We start from the raw sequence: 13,887 nt of genomic DNA, 5'->3' as shown, positions 1-13,887 counted from the left end.
TTTTTGTATTCAGCCCTTCCTTGTCTCGTCTTTGTATTCGTTCTTTCCTTGTAACGCCTTTGTATTCGTCCTTTCCTTGTCATGTCTTTGTATTCGTCTTTTCCCTGTCATATCCTGTATCCAGATATCAGAACTAGTATATGGTGTACCTGTGATATACACCTGTATCCAGATACAAGAACTAGTATATGGTGTACCTGTGACATACACCTGTATCCAGGTACAAGAACTAGTATATGGTGTACCTGTGACATACACCTGTATCCAGATACTAGAACTAGTATATGGTGTACCTGTGATATACAACTGTATCAAGATACAATAATTAGTATATTATAACCTGTGATTTACACCTGTATCCAGATACAAGAACTAGTATATGGTGTACCTGTGACACACACCTGTATCTAGATATAAGAACTAGTATATGGTGTACCTGTGATATACGCCCTATCCAAATGTAAGAACTTGTATGTGGTGTACCTGTGATATACACCTGTATCCAGATACAGGAACTAGTATATGGTGTACCTGTGACACACACCTTTATCTAGATATAAGAACTAGTATATGGTGTACCTGTGACATACACCTGTATCCAGATATAAGAACTAGTATATGGTGTACCTGTAATATACACCTGTATCCAGATATAAGAACTAGTATATGGTGTACATGTGATATACACCTGTATCCAGATACAAGAACAAGTATATTGTGTAACTGTGACATACACCTGTATCCAGATACTAGAACTAGTATATGGTGTACCTGTGACACACACCTGTATCTAGATATAAGAACTAGTATATGGTGTACCTGTGACATACACCTGTGTCCAGATATAAGAACTAGTATATGGTGTACCTGTAATATACACCTGTATCCAGGTACAATAACTAGTATATGGTGTGCCTGTGATATACACCTGTATCCAGATACAAGAACTAGTATATTGTGTAACTGTGATATACACTTGTATCCAGGTACAAGAACTAGTATATGGTGTACCTGTGATATACATCTGTATCCAGATACAAGAACTAGTATATTGTGTAACTGTGATATACACTTGTATCCAGGTACAAGAACTAGTATATGGTGTACCTGTGATATACACCTGTATCCAGATACAAGAACTAGTATATTGTGTAACTGTGATATACACTTGTATCCAGGTACAAGAACTAGTATATGGTGTACCTATGATATACACCTGTATCCAGATACAAGAACTAGTATATTGTGTAACTGTGATATACACTTGTATCCAGGTACAAGAACTAGTATATGGTGTACCTGTAATATACACCTGTATCCAGATATATGAACTAGTATATGGTGTACATGTGATATACACCTGTATCCAGATATAAAAACTAGTATATGGTGTACATGTGATATACACCTGTATCCAGATACTAGAACTAGTATATGGTGTACATGTGATATAAACCTGTATCCAGATACTGGAACTAATATATGGTGTACCTGTGACATACACCTGTATCCAGATATATGAACTAGTATATGGTATACATGTGATATACACCTGTATCCAGATACTGGAACTAATATATGGTGTACCTGTGACATACACCTGTATCCAGATATATGAACTAGTATATGGTGTACATGTGATATACACCTGTATCCAGATATAAGAACTAGTATATGGTGTACATGTGATATACACCTGTATCCAGATATATGAACTAGTATATGGTGTACCTTTGACATACACCTGTATCCAGATATATGAACTAGTATATGGTGTACCTGTGATATACACCTGTATCCAGATATATGAACTAGTAGATGGTGTACCTTTGACATACACCTGTATCCAGATATATGAACTAGTATATGGTGTACCTGTGATATACACCTGTATCCAGGTACAATAACTAGTATATGGTGTGCCTGTGATATACACCTGTATCCAGATACAAGAACTAGTATATTGTGTAACTGTGATATACACTTGTATCCAGGTATAGTATATGGTGTACCTGTGATATACATCTGTATCCAGATACAAGAACTAGTATATTGTGTAACTGTGATATACACTTGTATCCAGGTACAAGAACTAGTATATGGTGTACCTGTGATATACACCTGTATCCAGATACAAGAACTAGTATATTGTGTAACTGTGATATACACTTGTATCCAGGTACAAGAACTAGTATATGGTGTACCTATGATATACACCTGTATCCAGATACAAGAACTAGTATATTGTGTAACTGTGATATACACTTGTATCCAGGTACAAGAACTAGTATATGGTGTACCTGTAATATACACCTGTATCCAGATATATGAACTAGTATATGGTGTACATGTGATATACACCTGTATCCAGATATAAAAACTAGTATATGGTGTACATGTGATATACACCTGTATCCAGATACTAGAACTAGTATATGGTGTACATGTGATATACACCTGTATCCAGATACTGGAACTAATATATGGTGTACCTGTGACATACACCTGTATCCAGATATATGAACTAGTATATGGTATACATGTGATATACACCTGTATCCAGATACTGGAACCAATATATGGTGTACCTGTGACATACACCTGTATCCAGATATATGAACTAGTATATGGTGTACATGTGATATACACCTGTATCCAGATATAAGAACTAGTATATGGTGTACATGTGATATACACCTGTATCCAGATATATGAACTAGTATATGGTGTACCTTTGACATACACCTGTATCCAGATATATGAACTAGTATATGGTGTACCTGTGATATACACCTGTATCCAGATATATGAACTAGTAGATGATGTACCTTTGACATACACCTGTATCCAGATATATGAACTAGTATATGGTGTACCTGTGATATACACCTGTATCCAGATACAAGAACTAGTATATTGTGTAACTGTGATATACACTTGTATCCAGGTACAAGAACTAGTATATGGTGTACCTGTAATATACACCTGTATCCAGATACTAGAACTAGTATATGGTGTACCTGTGATATACACCTGTATCCAGATACTGGAACTAATATATGGTGTACCTGTGACATACACCTGTATCCAGATATATGAACTAGTATATGATGTACCGGTGATATACACCTGTATCCAGATATATGAACTAGTATATGGTGTACCTTTGACATACATCTGTATCCAGATATATGAACTAGTATATGGTGTACCTGTGACATACACCTGTATCCAGATATATGAACTAGTATATGGTGTACCTGTGATATACATCTGTATCCAGATAAAAGACTTTAGTATATTGTGTACCTTTATATATTAGGGTACAACATAGTAATTAGGTTTACAAGCATTACACCACACTCCGTCACCCTAAACGGTTCTCGAGGCTGCCTAATTTCCCTCTGAAGTAATTAATGTAGCAATAAATTATGTTAAAGAAAAGCTAAATGACATAGCAGAATGACTGTTTGTGTGCAAACGATACTGTGAGATGCGTTGTTTACTGGTCATTATACGGGTATGGGGGAGGAAGTATTACCTGTGCACCTAAAACCCGATACGTTCGTCTGATAGCTCTAGCAGGAGTTACAGGCAATGACAAGGAGCAAATAACGCAGAGAAGGTTTTCACAATGTTTAACAAATAAAAACTGCGGAATCAGTAATGTTAGTCTAACATGCACACGGACAAAGGAGATATGTGGTAGGGCTGGTGTGGCGTCCGCCATCATGGCATGTCGACTGCAAACTAGGCACTTAGTGGACCCATGAGAGGATTTCACGCAGAATTGGGAGTCCTCAAAGGCAATCTGAACTACTTAATGTATATCAGTAAGTTTTGTCACGCACTAGTCCAGGTATTAAATCTTACTTGGGCCCAAGAAGGGATATTTTGTAAATAACGTCTTCATATCAAATGCTTGATGATTATTACCATAAAAAAAACAATAAATAAATTAGAGTTATCGATTTTGTAATCAATTTCGTATTTACATATAGATATTTGATATCACTTATCACGATATGAAGACGGCAAGACTATCCTACCCCTAGTAAGTAGGGGTGTTCACACAGAACCTGGAGGCGATACCTACCAGTACCTGTAGTATAAGTCTTTCCGTTCACACCTACATGAAGTCCAAGAGTTGAAACTCTTGCAAGCCCGTGTATAGCGGGTTGTAGATTACAAAGTTAACTTTTCAATATATAGGGATGTTTTTTTTAGAAGAACAAGGGCGACAGTGCAAAAAGAATATAATGTATTTATGAGTGAGTTTCGTCGGTTAACCCTGCTGATGTCTTTAGTCTCCGAAGTTATCCGTAAACATGGAGGCCATGATCCCGAATTTGAAATAATAAAAGATCGGGTGAATAGTGGACTAAGTGACCTCTTTCTAAATATGTTTCGATCGGAATGAACGAGCGGGAAATTTACGTAGGGTAACTTAGAAAACAAAAGATTGTGAAATCAGGAATTCTTGAAGGGTAAAACGTCCTCAGCTGTCCTCTTGTCACATCGAATAAGTAACCAGGACAATAGCAACGAAACAATTAGAACATCCGTGAGCATTAAACACATTTTACTTCATACTTCGCACAAAATAATTAGATAAATACATATATCAATCGATAAAATAAGATAAAACAGACTATTTTCCAGCACGATGATAATGACAACTGATTATAAAATTCATATAACTTGAATGATATTTGAAGCAACCACTCAAATCAAATCGGATGAAAGGTTGACAAGTCTTCTGTTGGCTTATTTAGCAAATAATCCACGGACTTTAATACATGTAATTGTTAAAGTATAGAACAATATTAGCGACATAAGTCACATACTTGTGTTGGACTGACTTTAAAATACATGGTCACTGTCAGCCGAGTTATGCAATGCCGAATGTTGATTTTTAAGTCAAGTCATGGAGTTCTCATATTTTTTAATAGAAAGTAATATTTACACTATGGCATTTCCGATTCCTGAAGTAAAGACCACACATGAAGGAAACACGAAGATAAATAGTGAGAATTTTTCATGATTTATATAATTTGACGAGTACGATGTACGTGATATAGCGTTAGAATGCATACATCAAACGAGACAGTGAGTATGAAATCCGAGGGAGTAAGGAGGACACAAACATTAAAACGTGTTGGTGTTAATTATAACCGAGTTCGTTTACATCTATATATATTTAATGGATATGTTTTGAATTTTAATTCATGTCAGGAAAATTGCATAATAAATGAAATATAGCAAACAGCGGTCCTTAAAACTGTCGGCTAGATGTGTGTACTTTAGCAGTGCTAACAGCATGTATACAAACAATATTCTTACCTAAATCAAATGTCGGCGAAAACAAAGGAAATTTAAATACCAGGTAATAGTATCTCCATACATCTTCTAACATATTATTGGTAACGTATTCAAATAAATTTACTGTGGGGTCAAATATACAATAAGTATGTTTATTATATGTAAAAGGACGATGCGAACATTAGGAAACTGTCTGAGATATAATGGGCAGTGGAATTATCACGCCCCTTTTCCACATGCCTTTATGGTTGTGTGTGCACAGCGGCCGATGTTTAGTAATGAGAGAGGTAATTAGACAAATATCCCGACAAAGACTTCTCTCTATTCCGCCGTGTTGTACATTTCCTTCCTTTCCGCTCCGAACTCCTGTGCATCACTTGCTGGCTGTGTTAAGAATGAGGTGTGTTTATCCCTCCCACCATTCGTAAGCGTCACAATAATGCATTTATGTTCAATGTTTAAGTATAGTGATCGAAACATGATTTCTTATTTATTGACGTCGATGGTAACCCGTCTCTTACACACAAATCCAAGTCTTTATCTCACAGTCCTGTTGTAGAATAAAGATTGGGTCCTTTGTCATTCTTTATCGCAGTATACTACCGAATGGCTGCAGTCTATGCTTGTTATAATGCCAAACATCAATTACTGACTTCCATTTCATTTAATACTTCAATTAATCGTACTAGGTCGATCTTGCTTCCTATGTTTGAGCGATGCAGTACAAGGTCTAAATATAGAGGAGGCTTTCAGACTTTATTCCACAAGTTGCATACTGGCAGGTACCTTATATAACATGAAAGTCTAGGTGTCTGTAACATCTAGACAAAAGTATGGAATACTAACGGGGCTGTAGATCAAAGCAGTGCGTAATAGTCCAACTTCTGTTGAAAAAAAACTGGTTCTGTATCAAATATTGCTGGACCACATTTGGTCAGTTTTTATATGAATATACACATGCACGTAGACAAGTGAGGAATAATCACTGTTATATTTTTTTCAGTTCACTTTTAAATCAACAGACACCATTACACCCAATGTTACCATGTTACGAAGCTAATATAGATTGTTGAAAGAAAGAGACAAAGGGAGTGAAGGGCGGGTGAGAAACTTAAAATTATGTACATCATTTGTAAGTCATATATGATATAGAAAAATCCGTCATTTTTCTGTATAGTTTACTCAAATTGTGATGTATAAAAAGTAACAATTACAAACTGTAATTTAAATCTGGGATTTATTTACTAATTTTATTTATAACTTTATGATATACCATAGTATATATATAATATATAACAGTTGTATAGCATTATCTGTTCCTCTTAAGTCGACACCATTTATACCCGGGGTGGTTAATTTTACACTTTTACAACAATAATAATTGTAACCTTCCTCCTATATATAGATATGATATCACACGTTCGTTAGATAAGGATGTTTAATTACTGTGATAATGATTTAAACTTTCTACAAAAATAATCCAGTTAACAAGATTTTGTCGAGTTTGAATACATTTCACACTTTTGGTGGTTAATCGTAGCCTTGATTTTGTTCCCAGGAGACTTCTATCGGGCGACATTCCTCTAACCTAGTCAAGTTCACTCGCCTCCGTCGAGGAAGGCACACAAATCACCTACAGTAACGAAATCCTGCTTAAGGCCTCATTAAATTTCTTTGTGTTGGGAAAGCGACGTCTTCTTCATAGAAATTATTTTTCTCCGTGAATTCCTTTTTATCAAAAGAATACTTTTGATATCAGATTCTATAAATCTTAATCTATACATATCTAAATTGAAGCGATCACACCGACTTGATAGTTTTTAATTTTTTTTTTTTTTTTTTTGCAAGGGAAATTTCGCTGCTGGGGGTAATGCCGATTACACTGAAAGTATCTAGGTTTGTAGAAGGTGACACACCCAGATTATTGAAATGTTCTATAACTAATTCATATGTCTTTCGTGAAGCATTGTCGGAACGACTCGCAAATACGAAAAATTACCTTAAACAGAAAAAAAACATTTTATCGAATGTATTAAAGTAAGGAAAATTTGATCATGGAAAGTCAACAGGAAACAATAAATTGCACTGACGATTAAAGGCTGGATAAGGTAGCATCTGAAGCTTTTATTGTTCGTCACAGCTTGTATATAGGTCGTCAGTGACGTACACCAGGTAACTACTATATGGAGCTTACAATCTAACATAGGGTATTGATATTAAAAAGATGTGTCAAAAAGTGTGTTCAAAATATGTGTCGTTTTTACTTGAAAAGTATTTCGAGAAATAATGTATCAGCTTATGATAGTCATTCATATTGGCCCTGATGGAAGCCAGTGAGGAGTCTTCCTGTGGGAGGAAACCGGAGCACCCGGGGTCAGGAAGGTGACCCCATACCTTTTCGCGTCCTGTGATGTGATTTGTCATAATTTGGATAAAAATAACTTTTTATCATTTCAGCCTATCAAGAGATTTTACATTTACATGTAAGATATTGTTTGGGCCAAGAGAACATGTTACATATCTAGAGCATGTCGGTATGGTAACTATTCATGTGACACACTCTAACACGTCCAAAATGATTGTATTTCTATCTTCTTGATATCATCCAATTCTTTACACCAAAGAACATTATTGGCGGAGGACATATATTCGAGAATTCCCACTCGTCATACAGACACGTGTTTTCTACGACACAAGTATGCTCTAGTTTTATTACACTTTCATTAATTCTTTATGTGTGTGGTTATTTCCTGTTAACATGATGATATCGTGTTTATGTTCTATTAACTTGTTTCTAAAAAGCCTCAAGCATAAAACAATGCTTATTAAAAAAACGTACATAAGCGGAATGGCTAAGTCATCGACGGCTTTAACATAAAATAAGTGAAGGCTTCTGAGACTGTAAAACGTCTGATATGTAAATGTATTAGTTGTATGTGAGATGTCTGGTGTGTAAATGTATTAGTTGTATGTGAGATGTCTGGTGTGTAAATGTATTAGTTGTATGTGAGATGTCTGGTGTTAATGTATTAGTTGCATGTGAGATATCTGGTGTTAATGTATTAGTTGCATGTGAGATATCTGGTGTTAATGTATTAGTTGCATGTGAGATATCTGGTGTTAATGTATTAGTTGTATGTCAGATGTCTGGTGTTAATGTATTAGTTATATGTGAGATGTCTGGTGTGTAAATGTATTAATTGTATGTGATATGTCTGGTGTGTTAATGTATTAGTTGTATGTGAGATGTCTGGTGTGTTAATGTATTAGTTGTATGGGAGATGTCTGGTGTTAATGTATTAGTTGTATGTGAGATGTCCTGTGTATGAATGTATTAGTTGGATGTGAGATGTCTGTTGTATAAATGTATTAGTTGCATGTGAGGTGTGTGGTGTTAATGTATAAATTGTATGGGAGATATCTGGTATATCAATGTATTAGTTGTAAGTGAGATTTCTGGTGTATGAATGTATTAGTTGTATGTGAGATTGCTGGTGTGTTAATGTATTAGTTGTATGTGAGATGTCTGGTGTTTAAATGTATTAGTTGTATGTGAGATGTCTGGTGTTAATGTATAAGTTGTATATGAGATGTCTGATGTGTTAATGTATTAGTTGTATGTGATATGTCTGGTGTGTTAATGTATTAGTTGTATGTAAGATGTCTGGTGTATGAATGTATTAGATGTATGTGAAATGTCAGTGTTAATGTATTAGTTGTATGTGAGATGTCTGGTGTGTTAATTTATTAGTTGTATGTGAGATGTCTGGTGTATGAATGTATTAGTTGTATGTGAGATGTCTTGTGTGTAAAAGTATAAGTTGTATGTGAGATGTCTGGTGTTAATGTATAATTTGTATGTGAGATATCTGGTGTATGAATGTATAAGTTGTATGTGAGATGTCTGGTGTTAATGCATTAGTTATATGTGAGATGTCTGGTGTGTTCATGTATTAGTTATATGTGAGATATCTGGTGTATGAATGTATTAGTTGTGGGTGAGGTGTCTGGTGTTAATGTATTAGTTGTATGTGATATGTCTGGTGTGTTAATGTATTAGTTGTATGTGAGATATGTGGTGTTTAAATGTATTAGTTGTATGTAAGATGTCTGGTGTATGAATGCATTAGTTGTATGTGAGATGTGTGGTGTGTTAATGTATTAGTTGTATGTGAGATGTCTGGTGTTTAAATGTATTAGTTGTATGTAAGATGTCTGGTGTATGAATGCATTAGTTGTATGTGAGATGTGTGGTGTATTAATGCATAAGTTGTAGGTGAGATGTGTGGTGTGTTAATGTATTAATAGTATGTGATATGTCTGGTGTGTGAATGTATTAGTTGTATGTGAGATGTCTGGTGTGTGAATGTATTAGGTCTATGTGAGATGTCTGCTGTTAATGTATAAGTTGTATATGAGATCCCTGTTGTATAAATGTATTAGTTGTATGTGAGATATCTGGTGTTATTGTATAAGTTGTATGTGAGATGTGTGGTGTGTTAATGTATTAGTTCTATGTGAGATGCTTGGTGTATGAATGTATAAGTTGTATGTGAGATGTCTGGTGTGTTAATGTATTAGTTGTATGTGATATGTCTGGTGTGTTAATGTATAAGTTGTATGTGATATTTCTGGTGTGTGAATGTATTAGGTCTATGTGAGATGTCTGCTGTTAATGTATAAGTTGTATATGAGATGTCTGTTGTATAAATGTATTAGTTGTATGTGAGATATCTGGTGTTATTGTATAAGTTGCATGTGAGATGTCTGGTGTGTTAACGTATTAGTTGTATGTGAAATGTCTGGTGTGTTAATGTATTAGTTGTATGCGAGATGCTTGGTGTATGAATGTATTATTTGTATGTGAGATGTCTGGTGTGTTAATGTATTAGTTGTATGTGATATGTCTGGTGTGTTAATGTGTTAGTTGTATGTGATATGTCTGGTGTGTTAATGTATTAGTTGTATGTGAGATGCTTGGTGTATGAATGTATTATTTGTATGTGAGATTTCTGGTGTGTTAATGTATTAGTTGTATGTGATATGTCTGGTGTGTTAATGTGTTAGTTGTATTTGAGAAGTGTGGTGTTAATGTATCAATTGTATGTGAGATGTGTGGTGTCAATGTATCAGTTGTATATGAGATGTCCGGTGTATGAATGTATTAGTTGTATGTGAAATGTCTGGAGTGTTAATGTATAAGTTGTATGTGAGATGTCTGGTGTGTTAATGTATTAGTTGTATGCAAGTATGTGTGTTATATGTATGTGAGATGTCTGGTGTGTTGTATGTGAGATGTATGTATAAGTTGTATGTGAGATGTCTGGTGTTAATGATATTGTATGTGAGATGTCTGGTGTGTTAATGTGTTGTATAATGTGTGTAGTTGTATATGAGATGTCCGGTGTATGAATGTATTAGTTGTATGTGAGATGTGTGGTGTGTAAATGTATTAGTTGTATGTGAGATGTCTGTGTGTATTAGTTGTATGTGAAATGTCTGGTGTTAATGTATAAGATGTAGTTGTATGTGATGTGAGATGTCTGGTGTTAATGTTAATGTATTAGTTGTGTGTTATGTGTTGTATATGCAATGTCTGGTGTGTTAATGTATTAGTTGATTAGTTGTATGTCTGGTGTGTAAATGTACAAGTTGTATGTTAATGAATTAGTTGTTATGTGAAATGTCTGGTGTGTTAATGTATAAGTAATGTATTAGTTGTATGCAAGATAGAGTGTGTTAATGTCTGTATATGAGATGTGTGTGTATGAATGTATTAGTTGTATGTGAGATGTCTGGTGTGTGTATATGTATTAGTGTATGTTAGTTGTGGTGTGTTATGTGATGTGAGTGTGTGTATGTGATATGTGTGTATGTGTGTAATGTCAGTTGTATGTGAAATGTCTGGTGTGTTAATGTATAAGCTGTATGTGAGATGTCTGTTGTATAAATGTATTAGTTGTATGTGAGATGTGTGGTGTTAATGTATAAATTGAATGTGAGATGTGTGGTGTTAATGTATCAGTTGTATATGAGATGTCTGGTGTGTTAATGTATTAGTTGTTTTTTAGATGTATTTTGTTAACCTTTCGTTTTATGGGAGATATCAGGTGTGTTAACGTATTAGTTGTATGGGAGATATCTGGTGTATGAATGTATTAGTTGTATGTGAGATGTGTGGTGTATTAATGCATAAGTTGTATGTGAGATGTGTGGTGTATTAATGTAATAGTTGTATGTGATATATCTGGTGTGTTAATGTATTAATAGTATGTGATATGTCTGGTGTGTTAATGTATTAGTTGTATGTGATATGTCTGGTGTGTTAATGTATTAGGTCTATGTGAGATGTCTGCTGTTAATGTATAAGTTGTATATGAGATGTCTGTTGTATAAATGTATTTGTTGTATATGAGATGTCTGGTGTATTAATGTATTAGTTGTATGTGAGATGTGTGTTGTATAAATGTATAAGTTGTATGTGATATGTCTGGTGTGTTAATGTATTAGTTGTATGTGAGATGTCTGTTGTATAAATGTATTTGTTGTATATGAGATGTCTGGTGTGTTAATGTATTAGTTCTATGTGAGATGCTTGGTGTATGAATGTAAAAGTTGTATGTGATATGTCTGGTGTGTTAATGTATTAATTGTATGTGAGATGTCTGGTGTGTGAATGTATTAATTGTATGTGAGATGTCTGGTGTGTGAATGTATTAGTTGTATGTGATATGTCTGGTGTGTTAATGTATTAGTTGTATGTGATATGTCTGGTGTGTTAATGTATTAGTTGTATGTGAGATGTCTGGTGTGTGAATGTATTAGGTCTATGTGAGATGTCTGCTGTTAATGTATAAGTTGTATATGAGATGTCTGGTGTTTAAATGTATTAGTTGTATGTAAGATGTCTGGTGTATGATTGCATTAGTTGTATGTGAGATGTGTGGTGTATTAATGTATTAGTTGTATGTGATATGTCTGGTGTGTTAATGTATTAGTTGTATGTGAGATGTCTGGTGTTTAAATGTATTAGTTGTATGTAAGATGTCTGGTGTATGATTGCATTAGTTGTATGTGAGATGTGTGGTGTATTAATGTATTAGTTGTATGTGATATGTCTGGTGTGTTAATGTATTAGGTCTATGTGAGATGTCTGCTGTTAATGTATAAGTTGTATATGAGATGTCTGTTGTATAAATGTATTAGTTGTATATGAGATGTCTGGTGTATTAATGTATTAGTTGTATGTGAGATGTGTGTTGTATCAATGTATAATTTGTATGTGAGATATCTAGTGTGTTAATGTATTAGTTGTATGTGATATGTCTGGTGTGTTAATGTATTAGTTGTATGTGAGATGTCTGGTGTGTGAATGTATTAGGTCTATGTGAGATGTCTGCTGTTAATGTATAAGTTGTATGTGATATGTCTGGTGTGTTAATGTATAAGTTGTATGTGAGATATCTGGTGTGTTAATGTATTAGTTCTATGTGAGATGCTTGGTGTATGAATGTATAAGTTGTATGTGATATGTCTGGTGTGTTAATGTATTAGTTGTATGTGAGATGTGTGGTGTGTTAATGTATTAGTTGTATGTGAGATGTGTGTTGTATCAATGTATAATTTGTATGTGAGATATCTAGTGTGTTAATGTATTAGTTGTATGTGATATGTCTGGTGTGTTAATGTATTAGGTCTATGTGAGATGTCTGCTGTTAATGTATAAGTTGTATATGAGATGTCTGTTGTATAAATGTATTAGTTGTATATGAGATGTCTGGTGTATTAATGTATTAGTTGTATGTGAGATGTGTGTTGTATCAATGTATAATTTGTATGTGAGATATCTAGTGTGTTAATGTATTAGTTGTATGTGAGATGCTTAGTGTATGAATGTATTATTTGTATGTGAGATGTCTGGTGTGTTAATGTGTTAGTTGTATGTGAGATGTGTGGTGTTAATGTATTAGTTGTATGCAAGATATCTAGTGTGTTAATGTATTAGTTGTATATGAGATGTCCGGTGTATGAATGTATGAGTTGTATGTGAGATGTCTGGCGTGTTAATGAATTAGTTTTATGTGAAATGTCTGGTGTGTTAATGTATTAGTTGTATGTGAAATGTCATGTGTGTTAATGTATTAGTTGTATGTGAGATGTGTGGTGTTAATGTATCAGTTGTATATGAGATGTCTGTTGTATAAATGTATTAGTAGTATGTGAGATGTCTGGTGTTAATAGATAAGTTGTATGTGAGATGTCTGGTGTGTTAATGTATTAGTTGTATGCAAGATATCCAGTATGTTAATGTATTAGTTGTATTTGAGATGTCAGTTGTACGAATGTATAAGTTGTATGTAAGATGTCTGGTGTGTTAATGAATTAGTTTTATGTGAAATGTCTGGAGTGTTAATGTATAAATTGTATGTGAGATGTCTGGTGTGTTAATGTGTTAGTTGTATGCAAGATATCTAGTGTGTTAATGTATTAGTTGTTTATGAGATGTGTGGTGTGTTAATGTATAAATTGTATGTGAGATGTCTGGTGTTATTGAATTAGTTGTAT

This window comes from Ylistrum balloti, unplaced genomic scaffold (assembly GCF_031769215.1).
Source record: "Ylistrum balloti isolate Yb309-2 unplaced genomic scaffold, AGI_CSIRO_Ybal_v1 Utg370020, whole genome shotgun sequence".
Lineage (NCBI taxonomy): Eukaryota > Metazoa > Mollusca > Bivalvia > Pectinida > Pectinidae > Ylistrum > Ylistrum balloti.
The sequence above is the reverse complement of the archived record's forward strand: the minus strand, read 5'-3'. Positions refer to the sequence as shown.